Below are 10664 nucleotides of genomic sequence, written 5' to 3' on the forward strand. Positions count from 1 at the left end.
TTACCCCAGTTGGAAAGTTATCATTCCTATCTAAATTAGCTGGTGTGACCTTTTATCTGAACTCCAGACAAAACTGATCGTGTGTATGAGAACTCCCCATCGGGTTTCAGGCACATCGGCAGCATCCTTCTCAGATGATTCTCTTTGGAGCTAAGACTCTAGTCCTCGGTGTTTTCAATGCAAAGATTGTCTCTGTAGCCACTTTTCAAAGGAACGTGCCCGTCTTGCAGAGATGATGCCTGGAATCCCAATTAGGCCAGCTCTTATCACAAGACCATCTCAGAGATGTCGTCTCTTCTATTCTGGTGTTGCCAGTGGTAGAGAGAATGTATGACAGGGATGAGGGGGGAGTAGGTCCAGAGTAGCAAAAAATAATTCCATACAGTTCACCTTCAGGGTAGAATAAGGAGATTCCGCTGTGAAACCATGGCTGCTAACATATGTCAAAAATGATCTCACAAGAGGACTGGCGACCCTATTCCTACCCCCGGTTGGGCAGACCATGGAGAGAGAGTGTTAGGCTGGGTCTGCAAAGTACCCCAGTTCCAGAGGACCTGACCACACATAAATTCCACAGAGAATAACCAAGCTTGTGAAGAGACCACTGTGTGAAGGACGGTTAAAAGACCTGGAATGTTTAACCTGGAATAGAGAGTCTTTTGCGGGGATAGCAGGATGGAAAATTCTATCTCAGACTCCTGTTTTACAAATTAGAAAACTGAGACTTAGAGAACACAGACTCACAGAATAACCAGAAGGAACTTTTTAAAGAATAAATGAGATCATTTTGCTTTGCTGCTTGAAATCTGCTAATGACTCTCCTACTGCTGTTAAAATAACAGGCCACCCCAAACCATGGCCTCCAAGACCCCGTGTACTAGGTGAGGACCAGCAAAGCTGGTACAATCAAGAGACCCCCCCACAGTACCATGGCTTAGACAAGGAAGAAGTTTATTTCTTTACCTTTTTATAAACAATACTGCAAGCTGCAGGCCAGATCAGGCTTCAATAGGGGCTAGTTAGTAGAAACTGTCAGCTGTGAGTGACAAAGAGATCCTTGCCTTTATCCACATGCTAAAGAGTAACAAGAGTAGACTGGACCCAAAATTTTGCACATCCTTCTAGAGAGTGTCTGTGGAGGAGTGAGGATGCCCATGTATAAAGGGTCAGGGTAAGAGGAGTCATACAAACTCGTCAGGAATATCAAGGCCTGGGAGTGAGAGCACGAGGGCAAGAGGTTCTTTAGTAGTTTATTTGTATGGAATGCAAATATTGGGCTTCTTTCTTTCTTTCTTTCTTTCTTTCTTTCTTTCTTTCTTTCTTTCTTTTTCTTCTTCAGGGGCTGTGTGCGCGCATGTGTGTGTGTGTGTGCATGTGCATGCGTGCGTGCGTGTGTGTGTGTGTGTGTGTGTGTGTGTGTGTAAGTTAGCTGCTTCTGGTGTCCAACTGGGAATTTGATTCACTTAACTTGTTCAGTCAGTTGCAATAAACCAGGTGGTTTTGCATTGCTCATGCAAATCACTTTCTCCTCACACATGGCTGTAGTCCCAGCTGCCAAAATGTTGTCATGTTCTTGTCTCCAGAGCCTTAATAAAAAGAAAAAATACAGTCTGTAGCGTGTGTGTGCTCAACACTCTCCCTGGTTATCACTGAGCCTGTGTGGCCAATGAGCCAGTCAAGCCAAGAGAAGAGATGCAGAGATGCCGGTGGGGCTGAAGAGCCTGGGCTCTGGTCCTCAGGTCACAGATTCTGCTGACCTACTCAGTGTCCCTCATTAGAGCCAACACAGCCTTGGGTAGGAAGACTAAAATCCCAAATTCCAGTCTTGCCTTTGTTTTTGTTTTTGTTTTTTAATATTTATTGTTGAAAGTATTACATGGGTCTTCCTCCCCCTCCTCTCCCTCCCCATTAACCTCTCAGTTCTGCCTTTGTATTACTGACTGGGCTTGAATTAATAGAGACAAAGTCAAGATTCCCAGCTGTTTTATTTCATGGCACAGAAAAAGTCAGTATTTGTACAGCGCACTGGAGTAAATATGAAAGGTTACTTGTGCCAAAGAGGACCTCTAGAGGGTTCTGACCTCCCAGCCTCCGCCCATCCACCCTGTGGCTAAGGACTCAATATTGCATGGTAAACTGATTGACAGCTCAGCCAAATCAGTGGCCCTCCCAGTGAGAAGATTATACTTCCTCACCCTGTGGACTCACACATGGCCATGTGTCTTGTTTTGGCCAATGAGATGCAAGCAGAAGTGACATACTACTTTCAGGCAGAATCTTTTTTTTTTTTTTTAACTCTGTATGATAATTTACTGATCTAAGGAAACAAAACCCTTCCAGTGTATTAAGAGATCAATCCAGTTACAATGCACTAAGAAGTCGATGTGAAGAGGTTCTGGTATAGTAATTGAAAACAGACAGCTATTTACAAGATACACAAGCAGGTGGGGTGTACCTAGTCCAACACTGGCCGGCCCTCACAAGCAAAATGTATTCTCTCTACAGTAGGCCACATGCAAGAATCCATCTTCACCTTTTTTCTTCTCGTAAAGTTGTCCCATAGTTAGACTGGACTATGGGACTGTCTTATCTACAATAAGAAGACTGGCTTTTCAGAAGGAAGCTGGATCCTTTTCCTGATGATCCACATGAACCAAGCCACAGTGATGTCAGATGGAACAAGATACTTCTGTTTGTCAGTGTTGACAATCTGAGAGCCTGAGATTTTTTCCACGGAACCCGGTCCGGATAGTTCGCTCGGATCTTCACGGATTCCATGTATTTGCGTTCCAGCAAGTGGTCCTCCTTAAACATCCACTTCATGGTGGTGGTGGGGAAAGGATTCAGGAAAGGGATGCAGGTGGGGAAGAGATGTAGCCAGCTCTTAGAGCCATGTTGCTCAGAGCACCATCCACAACAACTCAGGCAGAATCTTTAGCCAGTAGGTACTCTGTCTTGCTCTTTCCCTCTAGTACAGAGACCAACAATGTTCCAGATCACCCTGTATCCCAGAGTGTATGGAGTAGAGCCTGTATCCCAGTGAAGACTGTATGGAGTAGAGCCACTGACAACTCACAAGGGCCATCTAGCATTAGCAAAGAATAAAATTATTTTGTCCTAAGAGATCTGGGAGTCATTTATTACTGCAGCAAAGCCTCTCCCATCCTGACCATGCGTGGAAAACCCAATGGGATCCTCTGATCACAGGGCAAGAAAGAGTACTGAAGAGTATCAGACAAATGTTAGTCATTTACATACACAAGCACAAATGGAGTATAAATATATATATAGTTTCTCAGCTCTGTCTTCTGAGGGTTTCAGCTTTATCCCCAGGCTCATAAAGAGATAGCTGAAAATTACAGTTATCAGAGCCATACAAAAAGAGGTCATTTCTTTCTGTGTCTCTTCCATAGAGAACTAAACTCTCCCAGAAACTCTGTTGAAGCTTCTGTAGCATATAATTATTATAATAACAAAAAGCGTGGGCTATTCAGTCGCACAATCTGAGTCCAGATCTTGACTGGGTGATCTTAGTATGCTGTACAGTGTGAGCAAGGGGCTCAATCTCAGTTTCTCAATCTCAGCAACTGTATAATAACAAGAGGACCTAATTCAGGGGATCATTGTCAGGAATAAATAAGTTAGTACATATTAGGTTTTTGGACCAAGTGCCTCGCATATGGTACACACTTTGTACATGTTAGTAATGAACATCTACTTCGTCTCCCATCTTATAGGTTTTCATTAGAAATCTTCTAATATTATGAGTCCCACCTTAATCTTCCTTGTAGCAAATTTATCTGTGGCCAACCCAGAATTAAACAAGGAAGGGAATTCTGGGAAGTATAGTTCCAGTTTAGTTAGATTAAAACAGAGCACAGCTATCACTGGCTGCAAGGTAGGTCTCAGCAGACTGTACTGCCAAGCTAAGGATTTGGGGTGGGAGGATCAGAGCAAAGTCATAGAAATGTTTGTTTTCTCTTTAAGTAGATGTGGCTTGATCAGCTTTGCATTTAAAAAAGACCTTTTAGCCCTAACCTGTTTTGCTCAGTGGTTAGAGCATCGTCCTGCGGACTGAAAGGTTCCAGGTTCGATTCCAGTCCAGGGCATGTGCCTTGGTTGCAGGCACATTCCCAGTGGGGGGGCAGGGGGGAATGCGGGAGGCAGCTGATTGATGTTTCTCTCTCATCGATGTTTCTGACTCTCTATCCATCTCTCTTTCTCTCTGTAAAAAATCAATAAAATATATTTAAAAAAAAAAAAGACCTTTTAGCCCAATTGGCATGGCTCAGTGGTTGAGTGTTGGCCTATGAACTGGGAGGTCACAGTTTGATTTTAGTCAGGGCATATGCCTGGGTTGTGGGCTTGATCTGGAGTGTGTGTGTGTGTCGGGGGGTTGGAAGATGTGCAGGAGGCAGCCGATCAGTGATTCTCTCTCATCATTGATGTTTTTATCTCTCTCTCCCTCTCCCTTCCTCTCTGAAATAAATTATATCTATAATATATACATATATTAGAAAAAAATCTTTAGGTGCCAGGGTGGAGAATGATTGGTGGTGGGAGGCAGGAAGCACGAAGAACAGACTGTTGCAGTATGCTGTAATTTCTAAGATGTTGCTTCCAATCCCTCTGGAACCAGGTAAGATAAGAATGCACAAGCAAACAATAGCTAAGGTAATTTTAGTTCTAATTATCTGTGATACAATAAAAAATAAAATCTATGCAGACACACCAGATTAAGATACTTTTCCTCCCAAGAGACATTTGGTACCTCTTAATTAGTCTCTCAAAATATGGTGTGTTATTGATTTAATTCCAAATATTTTTCTCATGACATTGTGCGTCAAATGATGAGAATAATTCACTTATATTTCCTCCTCATGTACAATTTAAGAAAAAAGAGATGAAAGGTACTGAATCTACATACCTAAAACCAGAGCTTACTAATAGCCCTAGACTCGTGCGTGAATTTCAGTTCTGAAAAATACCTTTGGAAGTAGAAGCGAAGACATGCTCACCACAGGGGACAACCCTCTACACTGAATATACAAGTGCTCCCCCCTCTCTCCCAGCCGTCCTTGTGACTGTTTGGGCTTGTGTGTCTAGTTCTGGTCAATGAACTATAAACAGAAGTGACAGTTCCCATTCTGGGCCAAGGCAGCTTGGAGCTGGGTTGCAACTTGGAATGACAGATGACAGAGCCACAAGATGAAGAGGGTTGCCTGACCAGGATGGGACTTCAGGTGAGTGAGGAATGGGTTTTAATTATGAAAAATAATGAGGGGTTTGCTCGCTCAGATGATCTAGCATAGCCTGACTAATGCATCTGCCAAAGCCTGTGTCAGGCACCTTCACACTCATTTTCCTCATTGATCCATCTGACTGAGCCAATGATACATGCAGGGCTTGGGAAAGTCACGTAGCTTACAAAAGCCCACACAGTTTGTAGGTGGCACTGATAGAATTTGAACCAATCAGTATGGATCCCAAACCTGTGATTTTTCTAGCCTGCCATACCATAGCACATCCCATTACCTTCCCACTAAGGACTCTAAAAGGTCTGGCCATGGATGGACAAGAAGCATAGACAAGAAGTATTGGGAGGGACACAAAAGTTCTAGCTGGTTCAAGGCCCTCACCAAGTCTCCAAGTATTCAGGTTTTCTCGTTGACCTCTCCTTCAACTTCTTTTTCCTTCTTTTTTATTTTTTGAAACATATTTTTATTTATGTATTTATGTATTTATGTATTTATTTATTTCAAAGAGAGGAAATGAGGGGGAGAGAGAGATAGAAACATCAATGATGAGAGAATCATTGATTGGCTGCCTCTTACACGCCCCACAGCGGGGATCGAGCTAGCAACCTGGGCATGTGCCCTGACTGGGAATCGAACAGTGACCTCCTAGTTCATAGGTTGACGCTCAACCACTGAGCCATGCCACCCGGGCTCTTTTTCCTTTTTATTCTGGAGTCAAAGTAGCACTGGATTAAGAGCCTAGATTTTTGGCACTCTGCTGCTCACAAGCTGTGTGACCTTGACCAAGACACTCCACCTCTTCAAGCTTCAATTTCTTTGTTAGCAAAAATGAGGATAAAGAAACTACCTCAGCGGGGTGGTGGTGATGAGGATTAAACGAGACGGTGTCTGCACAGTACTCAGTGTGGGGTCTGGCACACTGTACCCGGTGAATAGTAGCTAATAAATGTGATTGCCCAAAGCAGCCATCGATTTTAAGGTGAAATAGATAAGTTTTTTTCCAGGAGCTAACTCCATAAATGGCCTTGGACCACAAAGGGACCATAGTCCCAACTTCAGAGGCAAGAGAACATTTTGTCAGCTTGCTCTCCTCTCCCATGCTTCAATTTAGGCTGACACTTTATTCCCATTTCTAGTTGCTGGCCTCCTAGAGAGCTCTGGACCTGGCGTCAGCAGGCTGTTCTTCTAACAGAGCAGAACCTGTTTGGGAAGAGAGGTTCCATCGTGCATCTCAGGACCCTCAACGTCACTTCCTCAACCTGCCAATGGGAATTCTAATTTCTGCCTCACAGGGTTTATAGGAGGAGTAAAGGAAATCCCTGAGGGAAAACCTACAGCATGCTATCAGCATTTGGTAACTGAGCAAGCAGTATGAGTCTCCTGGCCAAGGAGGGGAAGCAGGAGCCAGCACCCTGTAGATAATGGTGGAGGCTCAGCTGTGGGAAATTGCCCTGTGAGCCACACAGGGCCTTTATTTTATACTAGAGGCCTGGTGCACGAAATTCGTGCACAGATAGGGTCCTTAGGTCTGGCCAGTGATCAGGGCCATTGGGGCCTTCCTTCCCCTGCTGCTGGCTGCCGGCTGGGGCCTTCCTTCGTTCCGTGCCGCCCCCTGGTGGTCAGCGCACGTCATAGTGAGCAATCAAACTCTGGGTCTCCCATTTGAACTCCCGAGGGGACAATTTGCATATTAGGCTTTTATGTATACAGATTGTTATTATTTTTAAATTGTGGTAAGAACACCTAGCATGAGATCTACCCTCTTACCAATTCCTAGGTGCACAATACAGTAATGGGAACTATAGGCACAATGTTGCTCAGCAGATCTCTAGAACTTGATCACCTTGCTTACAGGAAACTTTATGTTCATTGAGTAGCAACTCCCCATTTCTACCACCCCCCGCTCCTGCCTCCTCCTGGCCCCTGACAACCACCATTTGACTTTCTGCTTCTACATGTTTGAATCTTCCATGTACCTCATGTAAGTGGTATCATGCAGGATTCAGCTTTCTGTGACTGGCTCATTTCCCTTAGCAAATGTCCTTAAGGTTCATCTGTTTCAAATAGAAGGTAGGATTTCCTTCTTTGTTGATGCTGAATTACATACAGCCTTTTAATAGTGGTGAGAGAAAAATTAGCATTTTCTTCTCTCTGATATACTTAATAATTATTAATTTAAAACTGTACATATACTTTACATTTATTAGGAAACAGAAAATTTAAATAAATCCAAAAAGGAGGAAATGAAAAACACCCATAATTTTTACAGTAAAGATACTTAGATACCTTTCCAGACATTTGTATAGGTGTACATTTTTAAAAATATATGTTTTGATTGATTTCAGAGAGGGAGAGAGATAGAAACATCAATGATGAGAGAGAATCATTAATTGGCTGCCTCCTGCACACACACTGGGGATTGAGCCTGCAACCCGGGCATATGCCCTGACCAGGAATTGAACCGTGACCTCCTGGTTCATAAGTCCATGCTCAACCACTGAGCCACACAGGCCAGAGTAGGTGTGCATTTTTTAAATACAATAATGTATTTTGCTTTATAACCTGGTTAACTATGTTTTGAATCTATCTTATGACATCAGTAAGTATCTATAACCAGTTACTATAGTGACTAAATAGTATTACATTGTATGGATGGAACTTGGACTATATATGGTTTCCAATTTTTTGCTATTGCAAGCAACTCAGTGATCCTCAACGTTGGAATAAAAACAAGGCAAAGATTTATTAGCTCTATTGTCTAATGCCTGTCCCCACTCTTGAATCCCTTCCTTGTCCCTATTGTAAAAAATTAAGGTGTTTTCCAGTTAAACCTACCTAACAACATATTAATAACTCTTAAGTCAAAAGATCATTGCTGAGAATAATTGCAAAAGAGTCACTTGTTCATAAAAACCCAATTCTTATTTCATATCAGAAACAGCAAAATCTACAGATCATTCACAGACCAGAATGATCTTTTACAACAAACAGATGTCAGGCAGGGTCTCCTTTGGTAAGGCAGAAATTACATCACTGCTTAATAATTCAGACAGGGGGAAGATAGTTCCAAAATAAGGGAATGTGGTTGTGAAGGCAGTTTCTAAATTGTAAGCAAGGTTGCAAAGTGGACAGGGCATGCAGTGGAGTCAGACAAAATGAGGTTAACGTTGGCACTGATTCTTATGTGCTGTGTGCTCTTGAGCACATCACTTTACTTCTCTGAACCCCAACTTCTTTCTCTGTAAAATGCATAATATCTATTGCAGAGTTGTTATAAAGATTAAAATGGTAATAGATAACACCAACTTTTTGCCACAAATTAATAGAGAGAGTAAATTCCCATCTCGCCATACAGAAAGCAACAGAAGAGCACCAGGAGTGAAATTTCTCCTTCCTCACTGTTAAGACATGGAGAATAACTAGAATCAAGGCTCTCTCCAGCTTAAAAGAAACTGACTCTTAGTCCAGCTCTACCTGTGATATGTCGGCCAACAGAGTTCTCCACTGATAGGGTGGCCAAAAATTACACGCCCATTGGGATACTTCTGAGACTTAACTGGGGCACTATAAATAGCAGGGTCAACAGGTGTAAACCTGAGCTCTCCCAGGCAGATTGGCCACCCTAGTGTTAACTGAGTAATGACTACTCTAAAGTGGGAAAATCAGGTCATTTCATTTCAAAGTACTCATCTAAATTGTCTCAGTTGTTCCCTGTGTGACAGAGAAAAATAATTGAGTTGCAGACTGAAGGTTTATTTGACCTGTCCAGAGTGACCCTTTGGCATCATCTCTGAATTGTCAATTCTGTCATGAGTCCTCTCGGAGCTAAGCAACCTTTATTCTCTCCCCCATAACTCTTGGTGTGCAAGTTTATAAGAGTTGTGGTATAGTTTTCCATTCACTCGACAGTTTTTATACATCCATTATATGCCAAGGCTTAGCTGGAAATTACAGGAACTACAAAGATGGCTGAGCCATAGCCTGCTTTGAAGGAGCTCACAGAGAAGCCAGGGAGATGAACACAGAAGCCACTCCCACAAATTCCAACACGGAGACACGGGCAAAGCACTATGGGACACAGTGGTGAGGGTGATGAACTTTTCTCCAGAAGGCTTCGCAGACGTGACGTTTGGGGCATCTCAAACAGTATTTTCTAAGTGCGGAAGTGTTTAAGGAAGTCTAAGAGAGTGGAACGTGTAGCTCAGGGAACAGGGTGGCTGGACCTGCTGTGAGAGAGGGAGAGGACGTGGCCTCCCAGCCCTGTCGGTTCTCTCGCGGCCTCTGCTTGTAGTGCCGTCTGAACTGCCATGTCTTGGCTCCTGCCATTTCTGCAACCAAACTCCTAGTGGCTCCACAACTCGGAAGTTCAACGCATTTTCTTTGAACTTCTCTAATAGCATTGCTACTGTCTTTTTCAGTTTCTTTAAGTGTGTGTGTGTGTGTGTGTGTGTGTGTGTGTGTTTATACCCAGTAAGCTCTACCAGATCATTGCCACAATTTTGTACGAATGAAAACTTTGTGAATAGATGCCACAGCCTGACTTTTAAAATACATATAAGTAACTGATTTTTGGAAGAATGTTTCCTTATAGAATTCAAAACTAGTCTATTCATACAGAGAACCAATATGAGACCCAGACGCACCCTATACTGAGTTTATGGCCCTTTAAAAGTGTTTTTCTGCTATAATTTCTGTGGTCTATAAAAATGCCAATGTGAGTCTAAATAATTCTGACTTCTTTAGAAGGCAACAAATACTGCATTTGATTGAAACAATCCCTGTGTTAAGAAATGAGCAGTCCAGCCACATGGAGGTGGGAGGACCCAAAGGCAGCCTGTCTCAGAGGACCACCAACAGAGGGCGCTCTCACGGACAACAGAGCCTACGCTCATGTCATTGGTATCTGAGGATGGGAGAGGCGTGAGAGGGTGTCCCAGAGTTTTGCAAATGGGCTTCTCTTAGAAACTCTAGCTTATAAAGGACAGAAACTCAATATAAACTGGGTTCAAGAATAACATGCCTGAATATAGAATGCAGACATTCAAAGGATACCATTGAAAAGGATCTCCTATCTCTGAGCTCTGCTTTCTGATTTGTTGGCTTCATCCTCAAGCAGGCTCTCCTCTCATGCTGACAAATGGTTGCCTTGGTTCATATCTTTACACCTCAGCAACCCTAGTGGAAAGGGAGGTTTTCTTTGTCAAAAGTTCCAACAAAATCCTAGGATTGAGTTTCATGAAATCAATGTGGGTTAATTATGTATCAATATCCAAAACAATCATGTGTTCTTGGTAACAAAGGAGACCCCCAAGATGTCTTGATAGCTTTGCTCTCAAATGGCTGAAAGAAAAACAGAAAAGGCAGGGGGGGCAAACATGCATCCATGAAGACAGCCACAGCTGGGAG

The 10664-nt window shown here is 43.0% G+C and overlaps 1 pseudogene across 1 annotated transcript; it reads right to left on the reverse strand.

Annotated features, from left to right (window-relative positions):
- Positions 1–2477: 2477 nt before the first annotated feature.
- On the reverse strand, positions 2478–2823 carry LOC308527743 (gamma-aminobutyric acid receptor-associated protein-like 2; annotated as a pseudogene). Its single transcript has one exon. The product of its transcript is annotated as a gamma-aminobutyric acid receptor-associated protein-like 2 (transcript).
- Between the last annotated feature and the right edge of the window lie 7841 nt (positions 2824–10664).

This window comes from Myotis nattereri (genome assembly GCF_964212035.1).
Source record: "Myotis nattereri genome assembly, chromosome: 12".
NCBI lineage: Eukaryota > Metazoa > Chordata > Mammalia > Chiroptera > Vespertilionidae > Myotis > Myotis nattereri.